Here is a 23296-nt window from a genome sequence, read left to right as displayed (position 1 = left end):
CCCCAAATTAACTGGTTAGTTGATTAACTATTTTTTCAGATATATAGATATAGATGTTGATATAGATATAATGTGTGTGTGTACAGATAGACAGATATGTTTATCTATCTATCTATCTAGCTATACGTGGGGAAATATATAAGGAAGAATAATAGCTAACACTTACAAAGTACTTATTATGTGCTGGGCACTGTCTAAGCATCTTACACATATTAACTCATTGAATCCCCATGATAAGTCTATGAGGGGAGTATAATATTATCCACAGTTTTACAGATGAGAAAACTAAGGTGTAATAAAATACATTGCCCAAGATCACATAGATAGTAAGTGATGACTTGAGCCCAGACAGTCTTGCTCTAGACTTCATACGCTTTACCACCATGCCAAACTGCTTCTGTTGTCAGAGAAGGTACAACATAATGGGAAATTTAAATGTTCACATGTGAGAAGCTAAATGATAACTCAGTTCCACAATATGAAATGTCCCACAATAGTGTGTCTTGGGTGGCGCATGGGCTCTGAGGCCATGAGAGCTGCAGATTTAGAGAATGTTTCCCTTGCCTATTTTACTCTGGACTGAAGTAACCAGGAGAAGCTTTTTAGGAGGAGAAGAATTGAAGAATTGGGCCTTTTTAACTGGAAGAATTGGATGAGAGAACAGAAGGCATTCTAGGTGAGAGGAAGGGCTTGAGCCAACATTCAGAAATCAAAATGAACAAAGCATTACTATAGGGGAGGAACAGGAAGACCAGCCTAACCAAAGCAACAGGTTCAAGTAGAGAAAAACAGATGTGTTTCCAAAGGTTGCTTAAATCCAGATGTTACAAGGATGTGACTCTCAGGCAAAGAATTTGGACTTCATTTCATAGATAAAGCAGAGCTGTCTTAAGAGGTCAAGTGCAAGAGTGGAAAAGTAAAAAAAGTATTTGGGGAATACAAATTTGGCAACCATGTGCAAGAATAGAAGGGATAAGAAAAAGGAAACAGGGCCTTACTCAGAAGTTTGTGCATTTTTCAAGATGAGGGCCTGGAATTCAATAGATATACTTTGAATAAATAAAAAAGAAGGCATAATACATTCTAGAACTATTACTAAGGAAATAGGAGGAATTGTATGAACTGTTCTGGAAACCTAAGGGAAATCATCAAAGATTATTTCAAAGGTTTTTAACCTGGGAAACACAGAGTAAGATGGAATCCAGATGAAAAGTAGATACAAACTGGAAATGAGGAGAGAGATTGGGGGTTTGCAGACAGATTCAGAAGCCATCTCCATAGATGGGGACTGATTTTGAAGAGAGGCTAGGGGACTGATAAGACCGGAGGTAATGTCCATGTATGAGGAATACGAAGCGGAAGAAAAGCTCTTGAAGGAAACTGAGAAGATGCAGTTATTAAAGTAGAGGCTGTGGAGAATCAGGATGGTATAAGCTTTATGGAAGCCGAGGAAGGAAGTGGTTTCAAGAAGTAAATTGTGGCCAACAGCTCTAAGAGTTGCAGAGAGGAGGAAGAGACATGAGAACACAGAAAAAGTTACTGGACCAGCACACTCACATTACACAATGTAGATATAAGTAGTCACAACTTCATTCTTTTAGCTTGTAATTACCGTAATTTTGTCAACATCACCATTACTCCTGCCAGCGTTTCCCGCCGCCGGGGTCAGGGGTCGGGGTTCGGGTCGCGGGGCGGAGGGAAGAGCGGGCGGGAGGGAGGCGCCGACGCCAGACGCGGAGGCAGGAGCTGCGACCGGCCGCCGGGAGGCCGGGACCACGGAGCTCGCCGAGCCGCCGCCGCCGCGCTCATGGCGGCCGCCAAGGACACCCACGAGGAGCACGACACGTCCACCGAGAATGCCGACGAGTCCAACCATGACCCTCAGTTTGAGCCCATAGTTTCTCTTCCTGAGCAAGAAATTAAAACGCTGGAAGAAGATGAAGAGGAACTTTTTCAAATGCGGGCCAAGCTGTTCCGGTTCGCTTCGGAGAACGACCTCCCGGAGGGGAAGGAGCTGGGTACAAGGCATGTCAAGCTGCTGAAGCACGAGGAGAAGGGGACCATCCGCTTCCTCATGCGCAGGGACGAGACCCTCCAGACCTGCGCCAACCACTGCATCACGCCGGTGGTGGAGCTGAAGCCGAACGCGGGCAGTGACCGCGCCTGGGTCTGGACTACCCACGCCGACTTCGCCGGCCAGCGCCCCAAGCAGGAGCTGCCGGCCATCCGCTTCCTTAACGCCGAGAACGCACAGAAATTCGAAGTTTGAAGAATGCAGGAAAGAGATTGAAGAGAGAGAAAAGAAAGGAACCGGCAGAAATGACAGTGCCGAGAAAGTAGCCGAGAAGCTAGAAGCTCTTTCGGTGAAGGAGGGCAGGGAGCCCGAGGACGAGACCAAAGTGGCGGCTGAAGAGGAGCAATGAGTCGGCTCCCGTTGTGTCCTTTCTTCCTGTCTTTTCTCTTTTTCTTTTTTTAAATTTTGCCCTGCCCTCTTCTTTTTGGTTTGTTTTTATTCTGTTTTGTTTTTACAAGGGACTTTATATAAAGTACTGGCCTCCAATATTCAGGTTGTTTTTTTCTAAGTTTTTGCCCTAATGAAAACGACTTCAGAAAATCCGTTACCCAGTCGTGAGAATGTACTGTGCTAACTTTCTTTTCCATAGTGGAAACATTTATCTGTAGTCATCAAAATAGCAAATAAACAAAACATTTGTTGAACCTGAAAAAAAAAATATTCCTTATTGGGTAAATCAGTCCCTACTTAGACACCCAGTCAATCAATAATGCTTATTGAGCACTCATAATAAAACAACAGGGAGGAAGCTTGGTGGGACAGATGGAAGCAAGTGTAACTCAACAGTAAAATAAAATGGTTTCTAAGCCATAGAGCTTGGGTGATCTTATTCCTTTTCTTTAGGTACATGGAGAATAGATGCAGGAAGATAACATGGTGATAAAAAGCTTATGAACTCACTCACAATAGGTCCAAAGAGTGTCCTGGCAAAGGTCTTTGAAACTGGGATCTTTATTTGGAAAAACCATTCCCCACAAACACAGGAGGCACCTCCCAAGGGAAGTTCCCTGTGATCTTCCATGTCAGGGACCTAGTGGATGCTGCTGACTTGAAAGGCTCTTGAGAATTAGTGAAGAGAATAGGTAGGCTGGGGTCCATCAATACACCCACCCATGCAATTGGGGGCCATGTTTCACATCTCTCTGGTCTTCATTCTGTGTGGCCTAGTATGTAAGAGAATGTGCCTGGGAATCGGATCTGGATTCAAACCCCAGCTCCTCCGTTTATCAGAATTGTGGTTTGGAAAGCCATTTAATCCCTCTGGACTTTATTTTTGTCATCTGTGAAGATGGAGTAATAACTCTATATCAAAGATTATTGTTAAATGCTCTGTTCATGTGACACTAAATACATGGTAGCTACTCTAATTACTATCTGAGGAGGTCTGATGCAAACAATGGTGATTATCCTAGTTGATTACGAGGACTGAGTAGTGTCAGAAAAATCTCAATCCTGATTCCCTTTACTGCATGATAAAATGACTTGCAACTTTAAACTTTTTCAAAGCACTTTCGTATCTGCTAATACATGTTATCCTTACAACAAACCTTCGAATGTGTGTGTGTTCGTTATTGCTCCTATTTTGTAGATGGAGAAAGAGGGCCTCAGAAGGGGACAAGGACTTATTTCAGTCACAAAAGGGGAAGGTCACAGAGTCTGCACTGGAACCCAGGGCTGCTCACTCCTGTCAGAGCCTGATGGGAAAAGCCAAGAATCTGCTGCCACTTTTCTTGCCAAAATACCCCTCCACTTATGTAGTGAACACAATGCAGAGATGAGTTAATTCTCTAGTCACATCAAAGAGCTGCTTGTTGAACTTTCGACTTTTGGCAAGTCGTGCATCATTTCTTAGCTTCAGCAATTCCTTGACACTTTTCCTGCTTTAACTTTTATTTTTCAAGGCACTTTTCAATTTACTCTGTTGTGTTCTCGAATAGTAGGCATTGTTTTCATCCTTTCTGCATCTCAAAAAAATGTGGTTTGTTTATGTTTCCATTAGTTGACATTACCATCCAAATGCTTATTCAGATCAGAATATTGGTTTGGATATATGTGGTGCGTGTATGGTAGTGGGGGTGGTGGGAGGTGATCTCAAAGATGTGCAGACACGTCATATTACTTTAAATCCTCCGATTTTAAGGATAAAGTGCACTTGTCTTCAAATTCGTACACCAAGTTAATTGACTGGTCCATTACTTAGTAGATTTTGTACTTGATTGGGAGGTGTAAGGCCCTAGACAAGCAGAACTCAGCCTTATATAGTTTTGTTTACCCCTTAGGACCCTGTGGCAGGTAGGAGTGAGGGTGGGAGATGGAGGAGAGGGTCAAAAGTACAAGACTGCAAGTACTGAATCCATCTCCAGTGGAGGGGATGAGGATCCTGAATAGCTCCGCCCTACAACTTGTCCACAGTTGTGTGAGCCCAGGGAAACTATAGAGAATTCTTCAAGCCTCCTCTTGCAGTCTTCAATCATCTCAGGAAACAGACTGCTTCAGTCATCGTTTTCCTTCTAGAAGGAAGATGACTAGAAGAAAAGTTGAAACTTTCCCTCAAATTGCTCCCCCTAGAGTTTTTGAGAGGTAGGATCTAGAGGACCTTGCCATCCAGTAAGAGAGCCACACCTGGGGGTGCGGGGGAAGGACTAGTGTTCCTGCATTCTGATGCCATACATTCATTTTACTCTGATTTAAAATGTATTTCTCCAAGTTACCAATTTTTACACTGTAAGACAGATGACATTTTGATCCTACATGATATATTTCTATTCAAAGGGTTTTAGGATATATTTGTTCATTAGTATGTAAAGCTGAGAAGTATTGACTCTAAAGTTACTGGTAACACTGAATCTATTATTTTTATGAAAAGACAATGAATATATTTTCCCCCGGAGTGAAGATATATTTTCCGTTGCCATATCAGGGCATCAGAGGAAAGCAGTTTCCTTGAATCATTACTCTCCGTCCCTTTCACTTCACTGACTAATCACAGAGATTTGAATCCTAAATTTAACTTTGGAAGTTTGCTACAAGTTTCAAAGAATTTGCTAAATAGGTTTCAAATGTTAGTCCTTTGTGCCTTGGGAATTAAAAGAAGAGTGATGGTTACTTTTATAGTAAAAACTTGGCACAAAATAAAACGTTTTTTTTTCTTTCTCTTTTTTCCATGTGCTCACCTAAAGCAATAAACTTGTGGATGATTACCTCTGAGTTTTTCCAACAAGCTCAAGGAAGTTTAATGGCCTGAACAATGTGCTTTTTAAGAAGATCACTGTAAACATTCATTTCAATTCAAGGAGTATCTTTCAAAGTTATTCTGGAACAAATATGGTGCAAAGAAACATGAGAGAGAGAAAAGAAACAGGAACCCCAGGCTCTCGCTCTAGTCGTCTGTGGCCCCTGCACTGTCTGGCTGTTCTTTCCTAGCTCTTCATCCTCTACTAACTTCTGTGTGTTGGAGTCTCCAAGGCGCTGTCATTGGAGTGCCAGCCTTGGAGCAAGCCTTTTGTCTTCTCTATCTGTACTCTCTCCCTAGGTGTAGTGGGTTGAGTGGTGGCCCCAAAGAGATATGTCACCATCCTAATTCGCAGAATTTGTGAGGGTTACCTGATTTTGGAAAAGGGATCTTTGCAGATGTAATTTAATTAAGGAATTTGAGATGAAGAGATCATCCTGTATTATTCAGGTGGGCCCTAAATCCAATGACAAATGTTCTCATAAGAGAAACACAGGGGAGATTTGGCAGACAGAAGAGGAGGCATTGTGACCAAAGAGGTAGAGCTTGGAGAGGTGTGGCCAAAAGGCCGCAGTCAAGGATCGCTGACAGCCACCGGAAGCTAGAAAAAGTGAGGAATGGATTCTCCCCTAGAGTCTCCAGAGGGAGTACAGCCCCTACAGACACCTTGATTTTGGACTTCTGGCCTCCAGACTGTGAAAGAATACATTTTTGTTGTGTTAAGCCACCAGTGTGTACTCAGTTCGTTATATCATCCACAGGAAGTTAATACACTAGGGAATCCCATCTAGTTCTCATCTTCAAATTCGATCTATAAATTTAAATCTCCAATACTGACTGTCCTCTAGGTGCCACACTCATGTATCTAACTGCCTGCCTCACATCTGCACTTGGATACCTAATAGACATCTCAAACTTAGTATGGCCAACAGAATTCTTGATTTCTATCTCCTGCACCCACCACTCTGTTTCCTAGTCTTCCCTGTCAATAAATGGCACTACCATCTCAGGCTTAAGGCTTAGGTCCAACTAACTTCATGGCTCCAGCAAAGAACCTAAGCATCATGCTTGATTCTTTTCTTCCTTTCAACCCCCTCTACCTAATTCCTAGATGAATCCTCTTGGCTACCATTTCAGTCCATTGTGTCTGACCTAAGCTTATATTGTAGATTTCTGATTTCTTCCCTGCCTCTACTCTTGTCTTTTTCCACAAAAGCCAGTGTAAACGTCCTACAGTGCAACTCATTTCTTGTCACTCTCTGCCTATAAGATGTTCTAATAGCTTCCCACTGCACTTAGGATAACATCCAAATTTCTTATCTTGGCCTACAGCAGTGGTTCTCAACTGGAGACTATTTCACCCTCACAATGCCAAAGACATTTGGCACTTTCTGGAGACATGTTTTGGTTGCTACTACTGGGGAGAGCCTACTGGAGTCTAGTGGGTAGAGCCCAGGAATGCTGCTAAACACCTTGCACTACACAAAACAGGGTCCAACAAGAAAGAATTATCTGGTCTCAAATGTCAATAGTGCCAAGGTTGAAAAACCATGCCCTACAGAGTCCACATGAGTTGATACCTGCCTTTTACTGCCTCATTTCCTTTTACTTTTCCTCAAATATGCTAAGCTTGTCCACATCTCAGAGCCTTTGAATATACTCTCCCTTTGGATTGCAACATACTTTTCCTAGTATGTTGCATCCCATCTTTGCATTTCTGTATCTTTGTTATCCAGGTGTAAATTCTAATACTACCTCCTCAGAGAGGCACCACCCATCTAAAGCAGCCTCCACCCCATCCTATCCCTGCTCTGTCGCATTAGCCTGTTTTTACCCTCTATATTGCTCTTATTGGTACTTTATTTTATATTTTTATGAGTTTATCATTGGCTTCTTCCCTCTAAAATTGCAAAGTCCTTTAGGGTCTTTCATGTTCACTGCTGTTTGCCTGCATCTAGAGCAGCACCTGGCACAGAGTAAGTGCTTAATAAATATTCATCAAATCACTGACACGCAAATGTAAAGCAATAGAGGATAATTAAGTAACCCATAAAATGTTTGGTCCCAAAAGTGATGCAGTGAATCACCAGGAAGGCAGGCTTATTTCTAATCCCTTGTCAATTTCTAGTATATGGATCTTTGGATGTTACCTTCATTTAAGTCTTAACTCCACTGACAGAATAAGAAGCTAGGGCCTTGTTTGTAGAAAAGATGTAATTTTACTTTTGAATCTATTGTTTTGAAGACAGAGCAGGCTTTCATGTAGTGGATGACTGGCAACCAGTTGTTAATGTGGTTGTAGATTTGAAGAATCCACGTAGAAGCAATGGCTGAATCCCTGAGAGCAGAGAAGCCCACTGAGGGATTGCTTTCAGAGAGAAAAGCCAAAAATTTGCCCTGAGAGAACCTACTGTTAGGAATAGAGGAGAAAGAAGAGTCAGCAAAGGAAACAGAGAAAACCTGATTAGAAAAGTAATAGGAAAACAAAAGAAAAAGTTTCTGAAGCCCCAATCACGGAGTGATAGAAGACAGTCAATTTATAAAGGAAGCATTGATAATGCATTTTTGGAACTTTTATGCCTTTGGGTTGGGGGTACATGTTCCTTCCATTAATCAGTGAACAGCTAAAAATTTTCTGGCAATGCAAAAATAAACTTAGCTATAAAGTACCTACAAACAGAGAAGGTAATGAAAATATTCAGTTCTTACTTAAAAAAAAAAAAAAACCTTAACCTTGCTATGAATTTTCCATAATTGTAAAGGGTTTCAGGATAATCCTCGGGCCCCTAATTTTTCTATTATCTATTTTAATTATTATGAAAAAACTTTTATCATTTCTAATAGAGCCTAAGTGTTGGAAATAGAAGTCATTTTTTCCCCTTTCATCCTGTGTTAAGTGGTTGAGAAATCAGCTAGGGAGATTGGCAAAATTAAGAACTGGCAGAAACTTCCATCTGCCCCAAACTGATCCACTCATGTTTCCATGTTTGGAAATGGTTTCTTGGGCTTATCCACATTTTGTTGGCAGGTCGTATCTTTGGAGAATGACAGGCACTTTTCTCCCTACTACCCTACTAGCCATGATCCTGGGCTTGAGGAATGCAAACTGTCTGTAATGTCCAAAAGCTGAGGGCAAATTAAACTGAGGGCCAAGTGAAATTACGGGTGCAGCCATTGGGTGAGAACTTACTCCGTGGCAGATACACATTACTGAGCTTGCCTCGTGGTGGTGTATTTTGTCCCATCATATGAAAAGAGAAATGAAAGAGAGGACATGTATGAAAGTAGGGTAGAGAATGAGAGTTAAACATGTCTGAGGATGAATTAAATTATTACATTTGAGATGCTAAGAAGAAATAGAGAGGGGATGGGATTGCAGATCACAGAAACCCAAGTCTGACAGGACAAGCACAGTTAATCTTAGGTGGGTCAGAGGATGGCAGTTCAGACAGAGGGACTCAATGACAATGGCTGTGAAGCTCTCCACCATCCATTCTGGCTGCTGGAGTGAAAAGGGAAACCGAAAATGTGGTTTATTTCCATCATCTCTCCCTCTAGCTCCCACACCTCAGTACTCAAGCAATACCTTTTGGCCAGAATTGAGATATGAGCTCTCTAGGGAGGAAGAAAAGGCAGTCTCCCTCCCCCTGGCAGTTTCTGGGTGGAGTCAACAGCTAGCAGAGGCTTGAATTCATTTCTCTTCCCCAGAGGCTGGGCCTCTAGAGCACAGCTCCCTCCTTACCCAGCAGATCCCAAGGGAGGAACTTCTCTGCAGTCTCACATGGAGAAGGGAAGCCAGGGTATGACTGTAAGTTCTGGTCATGAAGCTGTGGGATTTGGGATTGGACCCCAGGGCTGCTGCTAGGTCATATGGAACATTTATGCAAAACTAAAAAAAAAAAAATGCCACTTCTTCTGGGATGATGCAATCCAAATCTGGGGTGCAAGACTTGGAAAATGAAAGATCCCCTAAACTGTTCCTCTTGGGCAGGGTGCAAACTGAACAAATGGTGACCCAGTCTGTCCCAGCTTGTATAGATTCTATAAATTCAAAAGGTTGAATAAATTGATGAGATTCTTATAGGACCTGAATCCACTGATGTACTACTTGAAGAGTAGGTCCTTCCTCACAAGGCTCTAAATGATTAGCTAATAACATGGGAGTGTTTAAGGAACTGTACCTCACAATGGGTACATCTTTTCCCTCCTTCTTATCCAGTTACTTTAAAATAAGAGTAACAATGGTTAGCTTTTACTGAGCACACTTGACAGGTTCCAGACACTGCACTAAGTCATTTACAGAGATTAAGTCAATGAATTCTTAGAATAACCCTGTAACCTAGGTGGGTATTATTATTCCCATTTAATGTTTCAGAAAACAGAGGCTTAGATGGTTGAACTAGTAAGTGGTTTTTAACCTGGAGCCCATTTTAACTCCCACTCTATGCTGCTATTCCCTTTTCTTTCCCTCCCTCCCTTCTTTTTCTCCTTTCTCTCTGTCTCTCTCTGTCTCTGTCTCTCTCATGTTAATAAGGTATTCATTGAACTTCCTGATAACTCTACAATTGACCTTTTAGCTCTGACATTCCCAGACACTGGGCTTTCCAAACAAATAGCTTCCCTTTGTTGTTTGGGGTTTGCCTCAGAGCCAGAATTTTGAAAATCCTGGCTTCAGGTTTCCACACCTAATCCTTGCCAGGCGGTAATACATTTCAGCACACAAACAAGAAAACAAAGCTCCACTTGGTCCTTGGCCTGAGGCTCTGTGGCTTTTCTGGCCAAGGAACCAAAAGCACAATGGGAAACCCCCATCCATGGTCACTTCTAGATAACCATTTGCCATCTGGGGAAAATGAAAATAGAATAGTACCTGGTAGTTTCTATACAAAGAGGTTCCATGTTTTTCCCCCATGTTTCTGGCACAGCTCTGGATAATTCCCTTAGATATTAGCCATCTCCTCAAGAAATCATAAGATATACAGCATCTTAAGTAAAATTTATAACACCAGAGCCTCTATGGTGGTATTCCCTTTGACTTTGTTTGAAAAACCTTATATTTTACAAAAAATGTAGTGTCTACTTAAAACATGGACCTATTGGGGCTTCCCTGGTGGCGCAGTGGTTGAGAGTCCGCCTGCCGATGCAGGGTACACGGGTTCGTGCCCCGGTCCGGGAAGATCCCACATGCCGCGGAGCCTGCGCGTCCGGAGCCTGTGCTCCACAACGGGAGAGGCCACAACAGTGAGAGGCCCGCGTACCGCAAAAAAAAAAAACCCAAAAACCAAAAAACAAACCATGGACCTATCCATGCACCTTTAACCTTTGTTAGAGAATGTGATGTAATGAAGATACAGAGCTAATCCATAAAATGTCTAATTTTCGTGAAAAATGTGTAACATCCAATATATTAACATCCAAATAAGATAACCTAATGTTCTTGGTTATTGGTTTCCAAAGACTGTAGAACATTTCCTCCTTTGGCCTTGGAGAAATTTGCTCTGGGATTTCAGCCTAGCCCTTGACTTGCTGAAAGACTACAGACTTAGAACAAAGCAAGCTGGCTAAGAACAAAGCAACTAGTGAAAATGAAAGTAAGAGGTCTCTAAGGCTTAGCGTGTGTTCTTTTTTTTTTTTTTTAACATCTTTATTGGAGTATAATTGCTTTACAATGGTGTGTTAGTTTCTGCTTCATAACAAAGTGAATCAGCTATACATATACATATATCCCCATATCTCTTCCCTCTTGTGTCTCCCTCCCTCCCACCCTCCCTTTCCCACCCCTCTAGGTGGTCACAAAGCACCAAGCTAATCTCCCTGTGCTATGCAGCTGCTTCCCACTAGCTATCTATTTTACATTTGGTAGTGTATATATGTCCATGCCACTCTCTCACTTTGTCCCAGCTTACCCTTCCCCCTCCCCGTGTCCTCAAGTCCATTCTCTAGTAGGTCTGCATCTTTATTCCCGTCTTGCCCCTAGGCTCTTCATGACCATTGTTTTTAGATTCCATATATGTGTTAGCATGCGGTATTTGTTTTTCTCTTTCTGACTTCACTCTGTATGACAGACTCCAGGTCCATCCACCTCATTACAAATAACTCAATTTCGTTTCTTTTTATGGCTAAGTAATATTCCATTGTATATATGTGCCACATCTTCTTTATCCATTCATCTGTGGATGGACACTTAGGTTGCTTCTATGTCCTGGCTAAAGAATGAAATTAGAACACTCCCTAACACCATACACAAAAATAAACTCAAAATGCATTAAAGACCTAAATGTAAGGCCAGACACTATCAAACTCTCAGAGGAAACTATAGGCAAAACACTATATGACATAAATCACAGCAAGGTTCTTTTTGACCCACATCCTAGGGAAATGGAAATAAAAACAAAAATAAACAAATGGGACCCAATGAAACGTAAAAGATTTTGCACAGTAAAGGAAACCATAAACAAGATAAGAAGACAACACTCAGAATTGGAGAAAATATTTGCAAATGAAGGAACTGACAAAGATTAATCTCCAAAATTTACAAGCAGCTCATGCAGCTCAATATCAAAAAAAACAAATAACCCAATCCAAAAATGGGCAGAAGACCTAAATAGACATTTCTCCAAAGAAGATATACAGATTGCCAACAAACACATGAAAGAATGCTCAACATCATTAATATTAGAGAAATGCAAATCAAAACTACAATGAGATATCATCTCACACCAGTCAGAATGGCCACCATCAAAAAATCTACAAACAGTAAACGCTGGAGAGGGTGTGGAGAAAAGGGAACCCTCTTGCACTGTTGGTGGGAATGTAAATTGATAGAGCCACTGTGGAGAACAGTATGGAGGTCCCTTAAAAAACTAAAAATAGAACTACCATACGACCCAGCAATCCCACTACTGGGCATATACCCTGAGAAACCATAATTCAAAAAGAGTCATGTACCACAATGTTCATTGCAGCATGTGTTCTTTAAAGAAGGAAGAAATTGCTGCGGGGGTCAGAAGAAAGTCATTGGCGGCCCTTGAACTTACTAATGCTAGTCAGACCTCCTGTTCCAGATAGATCAACAAAGTCCAGAAATGCAATGTCTCAGTGTGACTGTTACAGCAGTGTCCTGGCTTCGCTGAGATGTCTTCTCTCCCAGAGGTCATTTTACTATTGGTCATTTAACCGTTTCCCCTGATGCTGACATTCCTAAATTAGTAGGGAAAATGAACGACAGATGTTCCAGATTGAAGCCCAGGCTTTGGAAGGTCACAACTAAGAAAGCATCGATAGCCAATTCTGGTCTCATTTGGTAACATCTCTAATCATGATACAGTGCTGGAGGATGCCAAGAAGGAAAGGGGACCAGATTTATGTGAGTTTGCTAAGGTTGAAAGAGCAATGTCTTCTACCTAGTCTTGGGGTTGAGGTTAGGGAGTGACAGGGTACTACTTTCGAAGATCGCGAAATATATATATTGATTTGCCATAGGTAGAGAAAAATTTAAAGCTTCAAATATGTGACATTACTGGGTTTATTTTCTCCCCACCTCTTGAAAAGAAACTTTTGCAGAGACAAGATCGAGTGATTTTGAACACTACTGCATTTCCAAGTTAGATTCCTAGACCTTTGTGGCAAAATAAAAAACTGTACGGGCTTCCCTAGTGGCACAGTGGTTAAGAATCTGCCTGCCAATGCAGGGGACACGGGTTCGATCCCTGGTCCGGGAAGATCCCACCTGCTGTGGAGCAGCTAAGCCCGTGCGCCACAACTACTGAAGCCCGCGTGCCTAGAGCCCATGCTCCGGAACAAGAGAAGCCACCACAATGAGAAGCACGCACACCGCAACAAAGAGTAGCCCCCCGCTCGCCGCAACTAGAGAAAGCCCACACGCAGCAACGAAGACCCAATGCATAGTACTTCCCTGGCGGTCCAGTGGTTAAGACTCTGCACTTCCAATGCAGGGGGTGTGGGTTCGATCCCTGGTCAGGGAGCCAAACAAACAAACAAGCAAACAAACAAGACCCAACTCAGCCAAAAATAAATAAATAAATGAATTTTTTAAAAAAACTGTAGAATGAGAGGAATGAGGAGACTGTTGGTCTGATTATAGCTTAGCTTCTATCCAGTTGAGAGAATCCAGTAAACTTTCCAGGTCATTTAAAAAGAGGGGCTTGGCTAATTAGTTGACCTCAAGGGCCCTTGCACCTCTTAAATTCATTGCTAATATAAACACAGCACTCTGTCTCTGATAGGTTACCACATTTAGTATCTCCTAACACTACACAGGTAAATTTTAGACCAAGGTCCCAATGTAGTATTGTCTTCATTTTTCTGTTATATTAAGATGAACTGTAAGTCCTTGAATTACTATATAGATATCTCATTGTACTTTGTAAACGTTCTGTATGGCTCCAAAAATGCATCTGAGACCAAAAAAAAAAATGTATTGTCTTTCAAACCACTTACACGTGTAGTGTTTAAAATGGAAAATGCAGTTGTATGGAAATACATCTCTCTCCAGATTGTAATAAAAGGTTTATGTGATCAATTAACAGTGCGTTTACTGCCCTCTGCTGCCCTAAGCAGAACACTGGCTTTGGAAAGTCCAGCCTTACATCTGACTGGGGAAGGCCAGATTTTCTTTTACGGTCATTATTTTTAATGCTTGCTGGCATATTCCAAATGTAACACTGACTTAGAAAATCCCAACAATGAAGTAGCCCATGGCCTGAAACCAAATAAGCACTACGTTCTTGTGCTTCAGATTTTTCTAAAGTCTTCTGGGGTTTTATTAAGTTCTGGGTGTTCTTTCTACAAGATCACTAATATGTGGAAGTACCTGTTTATTTAGAAGTTGATTACAGGGTGATTTTTAAAAAAAAAAAATCAGTTATCTTTTAAAACATGAAAAATTAGTAGAAATGGAAACAAAACTGATGAAAACCTTAGATGAAAACCTTCCTTCTTAAAAAGTAGAGTGAAACTTAATAGAATTGCTTTGTGGGAATGTTCTATTGTTTCCATTTAATATTGGGTGCTTACCATAAGAAAAAGATTGAGTGCTTTTATAGTTTCAATTATATTTTTGTCTACTTTTTTTTTTTTTTTTGCGGTAGGCGGGCCTCTCACTGCCGTGGCCTCTCCTGCTGCGGAGCACACGCTCCGGACGCGCAGGCCCAGCCGCGCTGCGGCACGCAGGACCCTCCCAGACCGGCGTGTCCCCCGCATCAGCAGGCGGACTCCCAACCACTGCGCCACCAGGAAAGCCCTCTTTGTCTACTTTTAATTAACAATATTAGGTGCCATTTCTGTTCATTCTTTAGGACTTCTATTTAATAATGATAGCAAAGGATAATAACTGACATTCGTGAGGCTTCCTGGAGAGGTACCTGTAAATTGTATTCATTACTCACCTAGCAGAAGCTTCTACCTGAAATCTATTTTACTCCTGAGTTATAAATTATCAACTGCTTTTATTCACTTAACAATTATATGTCAAATGCCTACCATGTACCAGGCACAGACTCTTGGATGAGTAAACTGAATTTCTAACCTAAGGTGCTCAACGATTTAGTGAGAGCAAAATGTAGATAAACAGATGTATTACTGAGAAATTTCCACAGATTGTGCTTCCGTTTGTGCCAATCTAGAGTTCTAGTAGTTTGATTATTTCATTTGATTATTTATTGATTATTTCAGGATCCGGGGCACTAGTGACTAATTCTGTCCTGTAGTATTCCTTAATACTCACTAAGAAAAACAGGAATAGGTTTTGCAGCTTTTTTTTTCTCCACTGTATACTTTTTAATAACTTGATACCTCCCTTGGACAAGATGCATGCGTGCATCTACCCTAACTCACCAATCACAAATGTGTTTGTAAATAATAAAAAGACAAGTATACTTCCAAATGCAGATAACCTTATTTTGCTGTTATAAGTTGAGAGGAGTTGTAATAGAAAACCGACCATGTTATATCCAATTACTGCCAAAACAGAGAGCTATGGATCCAACATTCCAGAACCAAGGTGAGTGACTTTGGTAAATGATTCTGACATTTAACTGGCTAGGAGTCAATAAACCTATTTAGCAAGTTAGTTTATTTGGTTACCAAGAGTGTGTTTTGAAAACACAAGGAATACTCAAGGGGCTTTGCTTGAATCCTCAAATGCCTTATAAGGAATACTCGGGAAGTTATTGCTCAGTGTTAAATGCTTTGATAAAGCTTTCCATTTTGTTATGGTTAAGGTAGGCATGTAGTTATATTTGCTTCAAAGGGGTTCCAGGATTAAGTTGAGGAGATCATACTGTAAGATGTGCAGTGGGGGGCCTTTGCTGCCTTTCCATATATATGAGCTCTGAAAGAAAACCCTAAACTTCTTAAGAATCTTAGCCAAGCCCAGCCTGTCTCCACTGGCCACCTCCATCTTCCAATGTGGAAGCAGAGTGGCCTTCTATTTGGGCAACTTCTTTCAGTTTCCTCCATCCTACAGCCAACATGGTTCTTCAGCTAGCTGCATCACAGGAACATGGCAGGAAGTGTAACATCTAACTACTGTCCATTGGCACTTACCAAAAATTTGGTTGATGCAAACCAGTCTAAACTAAGGAATATTTTAAGAACAAGTTCTGTAAAATTTAATTTTTTTAATACAAATAAACATTGTGAAATTTTAGGGGGCAATAATGAATCATCCCCTTCTCTCCCTTTTAATTTCGGAACCAATTAAGAAACAGACCAGAGTTAGACAGATGGAGCCAAAAAAAGAAAAAGAAAAATCAGCTTTATTATTGGTAAAGTTGGCCTGGAGAACATGGTTTGATCTATGACCACATCGGGCTTTCTACAGGTTCCCTTCATCTTGGAAGCATTTGCAAGTGCAAAGAAAACTGTTCTACCTAGAAGAGTTATAGGTGCTCTATACCTCCTTGCAATAAATGAATGAATGAAGCAGTCAATCAAAAGTTACTTCTGCTTTCCTCAGAGGAACATCAACATAAATTCCACAGTACATGGAATCTTTTCATTTGTTTTGACCCTTGATGACCCTTTGCCTCTTCGGACTTGCCGGCTATTAGCATGACACCCTCAGAGGTGGCAGAAAGCTGGAGTGGCTTTCAGACTGAGCACTTCTGGTGCCAGTAAGAGGTCCCTTCAGCACCTTTTCCTCTTCCTCCTCTCCCTTCATCTTAAAATACAACATGTTATTTTCTGGTGGGAAGGTAGATATATTTGATTTCTGAGATTGGTTCAGTGCCTTAGACCAGCTGTTTTGGCTCAAGTATGATTAATTTAAACACCAGCTCCTGTTTAGTAACTTACTCTAATCAATCAACAGGTATTTATTATGTGCCTTTTAAGCAGAAAACAAAGAAAAATGCAAAACAAACCTATGACTCTTAAGAACATGGAGCCAGATCCAGCTGACGGTTATGTTATGCCAGTGTTTTCAAGACAGCAGAGGACCGAAATGCCTATCTCAAGAGTTCTAGCCTTAGAGTAGCCCTCACACAGTCCACCTTCCTTTTAGGTTTTAACTTTAAATAATCAGTTTTACTCACAATAAAGGTGGACAGGACAATGTGACTTGGACCTGAGACTAAAATAGCACTTCCTTTTAGGGAACTAACATTTATTAAGTTAGGCTAAAATAGCATTTCCTGTAGGGAATTAAGATTTATTAAATTAAAGTTAATTGGCCTCTGGTGATGGGCCTCCTGACTCACCCGTTCACAGACAAGAAAGCTGGCAAGAAGATCAGAAGCCTAGCTGACCCTACCTGGGGAAAGTTTGCTTACTTCCTGGATCTTGAAGCACAGGTGAACCCACTGCCCATGAGCACAGCCCATCCAAACCAGTAAGAGAAAAGATTGGCTGTCACTTACTTTTCAATTCAATGACCAGAGTCCTTGGAAAAATCATGGCTCGGTGGCTTTCAGGCTCTTCACCAATCACATTAGCTCGTCTTCCCAGGAGAAAAGTGACAGGAGACATCCAGAAGTGTTATATTGTCCCATCTGTGAGGGGAATGGAATTTCCCTCTTTTGAAAAAGAATGAAAAGGGAAATAAAATTCTCCCCAACACCAAAGTTTTCTACAGGGGTAGACCTCACAGGGCAGTCCCAGCGACCGTCATAGGTTGTTTAGGTTTAGGTTGTCCTGAACACAACTGCAGGCTTTCCTGTAGAACTCTATTTAATCTCTGCAGAAATTCTGATGTAAGAACTATCCTAACTTCTGATTGAGACCCTCATCAGAACATAAAAGAAGACAGAATAATATTTACCATACATAAAGAAAGAGATTTGAGCCTACAAGCAGAATCTGATCTCCTCATTTTTCCCACTTGGGAAAGTAAAACATTTTTAATATATTTTTTCTTCCCTCCCCTCCTCCCAAAATGCAGGAGCTAATTTGCCTGAAGTAACCCATAACGAAGCCTAGCAAATCTGTGTCTTGTGTTTGATTCCAATTCCTTCCCATCACTGTAGCATTCTTCTCCTCGGATTGTTGTCAGGTTTAAAGAGGTATCATAGTTGAAAATGTTTCGCCCATTGCCTAACATTTTAAGTCCCATTATCTCTGGGTTTGGATCCTGGCTCTCTCATATACTAGCTCTGTGACCTTGGAGAAGCCACTACAATCTCTCTGAGGCTGAGTTTATTTTTCATCACAGGGCAAGTGCTTATTAATTTTAGTGCCTTTCCTTCGAATGTTAGAAATGAATTAGATATCGTAGAATTAGAAATATATATTTTGTAGGCTGGCTATCCCTGCCAGCCTCCTGCTTTGTCTTCCCATCCACACCACTTTTCTGCAGGCAGCAAATGCAGTGGAAAATATTTGAACTTTTGAATGAAATCGTCATGGGTTTGAATTTCTGTTCTGCCATTCATTAGCTGTGTGACTATGGGTAAATCATCCGAAAGGTCTCATTTTTTTACTGTGCTAAAAAATGTTATCACGATGAGAAGAGAGACCTATATTCAGACTCATATCTGAAAAAAGAGAATTATAGTACATCAACTATCAGACTTTTTTTCTGCGTTTTAGAAAGTAGCTTATATATTAGAGAAGTTTCATGTCTTTAATGATTCATTCACTTGTCAGGCATACCTGTGCACTGTTCGTGCAAACGTACACACTACACTCAAACAGGTCAGCTTCCTTCCCGGGTGGTGCCGACTTCTTTGGAAAAGCCACAGCTTGGTGCCAGTGACAACTGGCAATTTCTGTTACTGTGATGAGTGAGGATGGGTTAATCCCTATGCCTGTCAGGTTTGGCCAACCACCAACAAATTTCCCTTCATCAAATGTAAGTATGTGTCCTGCCAAGTACTTTCCACTTACTTTTTTTTTTTTTTTAATTTTATTTTTTTTAACATCTTTATTGGAGTATAATTGCTTTACAATGGTATGTTAGTTTCAGCTTCACAACAAAGAACCCATGGTAAATATCCACATTTTTCCTTCCTTCTTTTCTTTTATTTTTTTAAACAAAATTTTTAATTTTAATTAGGATCAGAACTAAAAGAAGCCTAGTTTGGTCCTGAAGTTACATAAAAGTTATATTGATTACACCCATCACTAGTCTCTGAACATACAAGCTAAAAGAATCACACCAAAATAAGCAATCTGCCATCACTCAGACAAAATATAAGTTCTGTATTGACCTATTTTCAGGTTCCTCTTTCTTCACAGAAAGAGAAATCAGGTATTAAGGCTCCCATTTTATAGCTGAGGACATTGTCTTAGCTATAAAATCAACAACTTGCTTATCTTGGTCACCTGATCTACATTGTGGAAAGGAAATTTGAGAATGAGAGTTAAACACAGCTGAGAGTTAAACTCAGATAATTATTACATTTGATCTAGAAAAGAGGCATTTTGCAATATCTTCAGTGGGAGAATACATTTTAGCACCCAAAGGGAATTGTAGCAGCAGCCTGTGTGCAGCTTTGCTCAGTGGGATGAGATGGGAGATGCTCACAAAGGCGCTCTATCATCAGGTTTCTCATGCACTAGAGATGCCATATTTAGGCACAGAGGGGGACTTTTTTAGAGCCACGTTGTATAACAGATTCTCTCGTCATGAATATTCAGTCCATCCATAACTCCCTTGCCCATCCTTGGCCACTGGCCCAGCAAACGCCCAGCCCCAGAAGACTGTGTAAAACAACGGCCCTCTTGCCAGATTAGGCTTGAATTCCCTCACAGTTCCCTCATCCATATTTATGACTTCTACTCCCACATCTATCCCAAACTGATATGTTTAGCCCTGATCCTCTCATTTGCCTTCTAGTCTCACTTCAACAATTCACCTGATTTCAACACATTCCTCTGCTTGAATACTTGCTAACAACGTACTCAAATATAATCAGTGTTTTTACTGAAACATCTTGGAAAGAGAGCTGGGGTTTTAGGCTCCTTTCCCCAATATATTGATTCCCCTTCCTAGATTTATTTGCTTCTACCAATGGTGCCACCATAATTACAAATTTGCAGTCATTATTGATTTCTGCCTCTCTATAAATCCAGTCTTTCACTGAGTCTATAGTTTTTGCTTCACGTTGTGTCTCTCATCTCCTTCCTATGGGTTATAATAAACTCCAATTCAGGCTCTCATCCCTTCATGTTTGCACAAGTTTAATGGTTTCTCAGCTTCTCTATCTTCACTCTTTTCTTCTCCAGTCCATCCTGCTCTAGTAATAATTTCTCATCACTACTGGGTTATATCCAAGTGTCTCATCCTGGATTTAAAATTGTTTTTGTTTTTGTTTTTGTTTTCGCGGTACGCGGGCCTCTCACCTATGTGGCCTCTCTCGACGCGGAGCACAGGCTCTGGACGCGCAGGCTCAGCGGCCATGGCTCACGGGCCCAGCCGCTCCGCGGCATGTGGGATCTTCCCCTCCACGGCGTGTGGGATCTTCCCGGACCGGGGCACGAACCCGAGTCCCCTGCATCGGCAGGTGGACCCTCAACCACTGCGCCGCCAGGGAAGCCCTAAAATTGTTTTTAATGTGGTTCCACCTCACTAATCCACCTTTACTTTCAACGACCTGTCACACATACCCTCCCACTCTTGTTAGGTCAAGCTCTGCACCTCTTAAGAACACACTATGCTTTTTCCCATCACTGTTCTGCCGTACTTACATTATGAGTCACACATAGCCCAGCTACATGGCTAAAGGAGCTGGACAAAGACCTGCACAAGGAATGATAAATAATTTGGGAGGTAGATTCCCAAATCTATCTAGACAAGTGTAACAAGTAGAATAGAGTTTGGGAAATATATGGGAACATAAAATTGGGGGTAGTCTGGGCAAGCAGTTCCTTTCAGAAAGAGCCAAACTTCAAGAGTGGAAATGGACTAGTATATGGATGACAGAGACAAAGGATCCAAGATAGCCATTCTGAGAAACCTAGGTATACAGGCAGCACCTGGTGGTAGTAGAGTCCCCGCATTCAGGTGAAATGGGATTTCCATCCTGGGAAGAGGAGGTATGACAGGGGCAAGAAAAGCCTCCCATTGTAGAAGAGTTGGTTTTCATGTAATTTATCGGGCAGGATAAGTCACAAACAGTAAGACAAGCAGGAATATAGTTACAGGATGGTTCTCTAGAACAAGGCAGAAACTTGTCAAAATGGGGTCACACAATCAAAGCTGATCAGCATCAGTAACAGAGTCCACTGCCCCCCAAAACCCAGGGCTAAGAATATGTGTTCCAGAGCCTGAGGCGGAATCTACCATAGTAAAAAACTTTGGATTTGAATTTCATTCTCCTGCCATCGTGCTCAAGTTCCTTAACTTTTGTGAGGCTTGATTTCTTTATATATAAAAGTGGGGGAAATGATAAATATTTTACAGATTTGGTATGATGATTAAATAAAGTGCCTTCTATGGTATCTATTGTTTAATAATAGGCTCGCTGTCCTCTGTCAGAGCTTCTGAAATCACCCCTGCCCAAGAAAAGGACTGACTCTACTGGTTGAGGTGGTGCTAAGCCCATGGGTGGGGTGTAGCCATTCCACAGATGGCAGAGAAGATTCCAGAGGCAAGAAATCAGGCAAGGCCGGATGCTGGGATGCCTTCCTTCCCCTCTCCTCTTCCCCCCTCCCCCCATCTCTACCAATCCTGAACATGTCTCATTATCAACACAACCCCACATCTTCTGAGAAGCCAATACTGTCCTAGGGATTTCTCTGTTCTTTTAGCCCCTTTTGAACAGGCATCTTACTATACTTAACCGTGTATAGTACTACAGTCCCAGTTTTGACTTCTTTCAAGTAATCCCTAAGGTTCGTAGCATTGACATTTGCAATCTTGCAAAGGCATAACTTCCATTCAAGAGTTCTGCAAAGCTGGCTTGAGGTAGTGGGTCACTCGCCAAGTGAGTGAATCCAGAAAATCAGCCTCCATTGTAGTCCAACATACTTTAGATGATATCAAGTTGTTGCTACATGAATATTTTATGGGGGAGTTATATGCTATTATGGAATTTGAGGATTGGGAATTTTCCTAAATTCTCTGGATGAATTCCTTGATAACACCAATGGCCCACAATATAATTTATTGTTTTTTAGTTTCCTCTTGTTCTTTAGCCAGATTTGCTCAGCTAATGTCAAGCCTCTCTATGAATGAGCCGAATTTGTTCTTTCTCTTGGTTCTCCCAAAATTTAGCGCAAAGTTGCCTTCATAATGAGCATTCAACCTGCAGTTGTTGAATTGATTCAATGACTACAACTTGTTACCATTTTAATTTTTGTAATTCTAGATAGTCATTTTCTTCAATTGCCTAGTTACATCTGACATAAACTATGACATTTTCCCTAGCATGAGAAAAAGGGAAGTAAAATACAAAAGAATTGGGTCTACTACTCATTTTTTTTTTTAAACAAGAAAAGCACTACAAACCATTTGCAGGGAAATTTTGGCTACACATCATCCTTGTCACCAGTTGGCTTATGAATAATCAGGGTAATTTACATTACCTTCTTCTGTTTACAGACTGTATATCTGTCTTCCAATGGATTTTCCACTTGTTCTAATGACTTGCTGAAATGGAAAAATACTCAACCTCCTTTACAAAGTAATGATTATCAGTACCCAACCACATCTCCCTGCTTCCAGATTAGTTTTTTCGCTTTCATTTTTAAAGAATGTTCTTTTACTATGGAAAATGACACCAGGACTTTCTGGCTAATTATGGGTACAAATATAACACATGAATTACTCCTGACATCACACACACACACACACACACACATTTAGCCCATCCGTTGAAAAGCGGCTATAACGTTTTTATGTGTAGGACTCTAACCTTTTCTATTTTGTCCAACTTATTGTTTTACCCTGTGCAGTGGCCTTGGATTGAATTCCAGTTTTTCACTAATACTCCCCGCCCCACACACATTCACACACCATTTCCAGTGCCATCACTCTAGCTCAAACCTTCATCATTTTACACCTGGACTACCTTGATAGTCTTCCAGAGGCAATTTTGGATTGGTCACTTTTCCTTTTAAATCATTCTGTACGTTGCTTCTGTGCTTGCAGCCGTATAACCCTGCTCCTGCCCTCAGCGCAAATACAAAGGCCTCTACAATATAAATCCAACGTCCTGCCCAGACTTGTCTTCTATTCCGCCTCATCCCTTCCCCCTTCCACCCCCTGCAATACACACCCTCTGCCTGCCTAGCTGTCCCTTGAATGTTGGCTGTGCTTTCTCACTGGCGTAGCTTTGTTCCTGCCATACCCACCTGCCACGTTCTCTCTTCCCACCTCTACCTAAATTTTACTTACACTTCAAGGCCTGTACCAAAAGTTTACTCCATAAACCCTTTCCTGAACAAATTACCTAAAGTCCCACCCTTAACCCTATATCATAAGCACATATTACTAGGCTATGTGTCTAGTAGTCACTATTTACTGCCTTATTTTGTAGTTGTTTACACTCAGTAAATATTTGTTCACCAGATGAATATTCTCTAACTAT

At 41.3% G+C, this 23296-nt stretch overlaps 2 protein-coding genes and 1 pseudogene across 7 annotated transcripts in view; 2 read left to right on the top strand and 1 right to left on the bottom strand.

The window, feature by feature from the left end:
- LOC109548757 (uncharacterized) overlaps positions 1–23296 on the bottom strand; it is a 304090-nt gene that overhangs the window by 89301 nt on the left and 191493 nt on the right. The gene's annotated exons all lie outside the window — the stretch shown is intronic.
- The window catches only part of SYNPO2 (synaptopodin 2), a 172229-nt gene that overhangs the window by 62084 nt on the left and 86849 nt on the right, over positions 1–23296 (top strand). The window lies entirely within an intron of this gene.
- Positions 1759–2737, top strand: LOC109548756 (ran-specific GTPase-activating protein pseudogene; annotated as a pseudogene).

Source organism: Tursiops truncatus, chromosome 5, assembly GCF_011762595.2.
Source record: "Tursiops truncatus isolate mTurTru1 chromosome 5, mTurTru1.mat.Y, whole genome shotgun sequence".
Lineage (NCBI taxonomy): Eukaryota > Metazoa > Chordata > Mammalia > Artiodactyla > Delphinidae > Tursiops > Tursiops truncatus.
The sequence above is the reverse complement of the archived record's forward strand: the minus strand, read 5'-3'. Positions and strand labels throughout refer to the sequence as shown.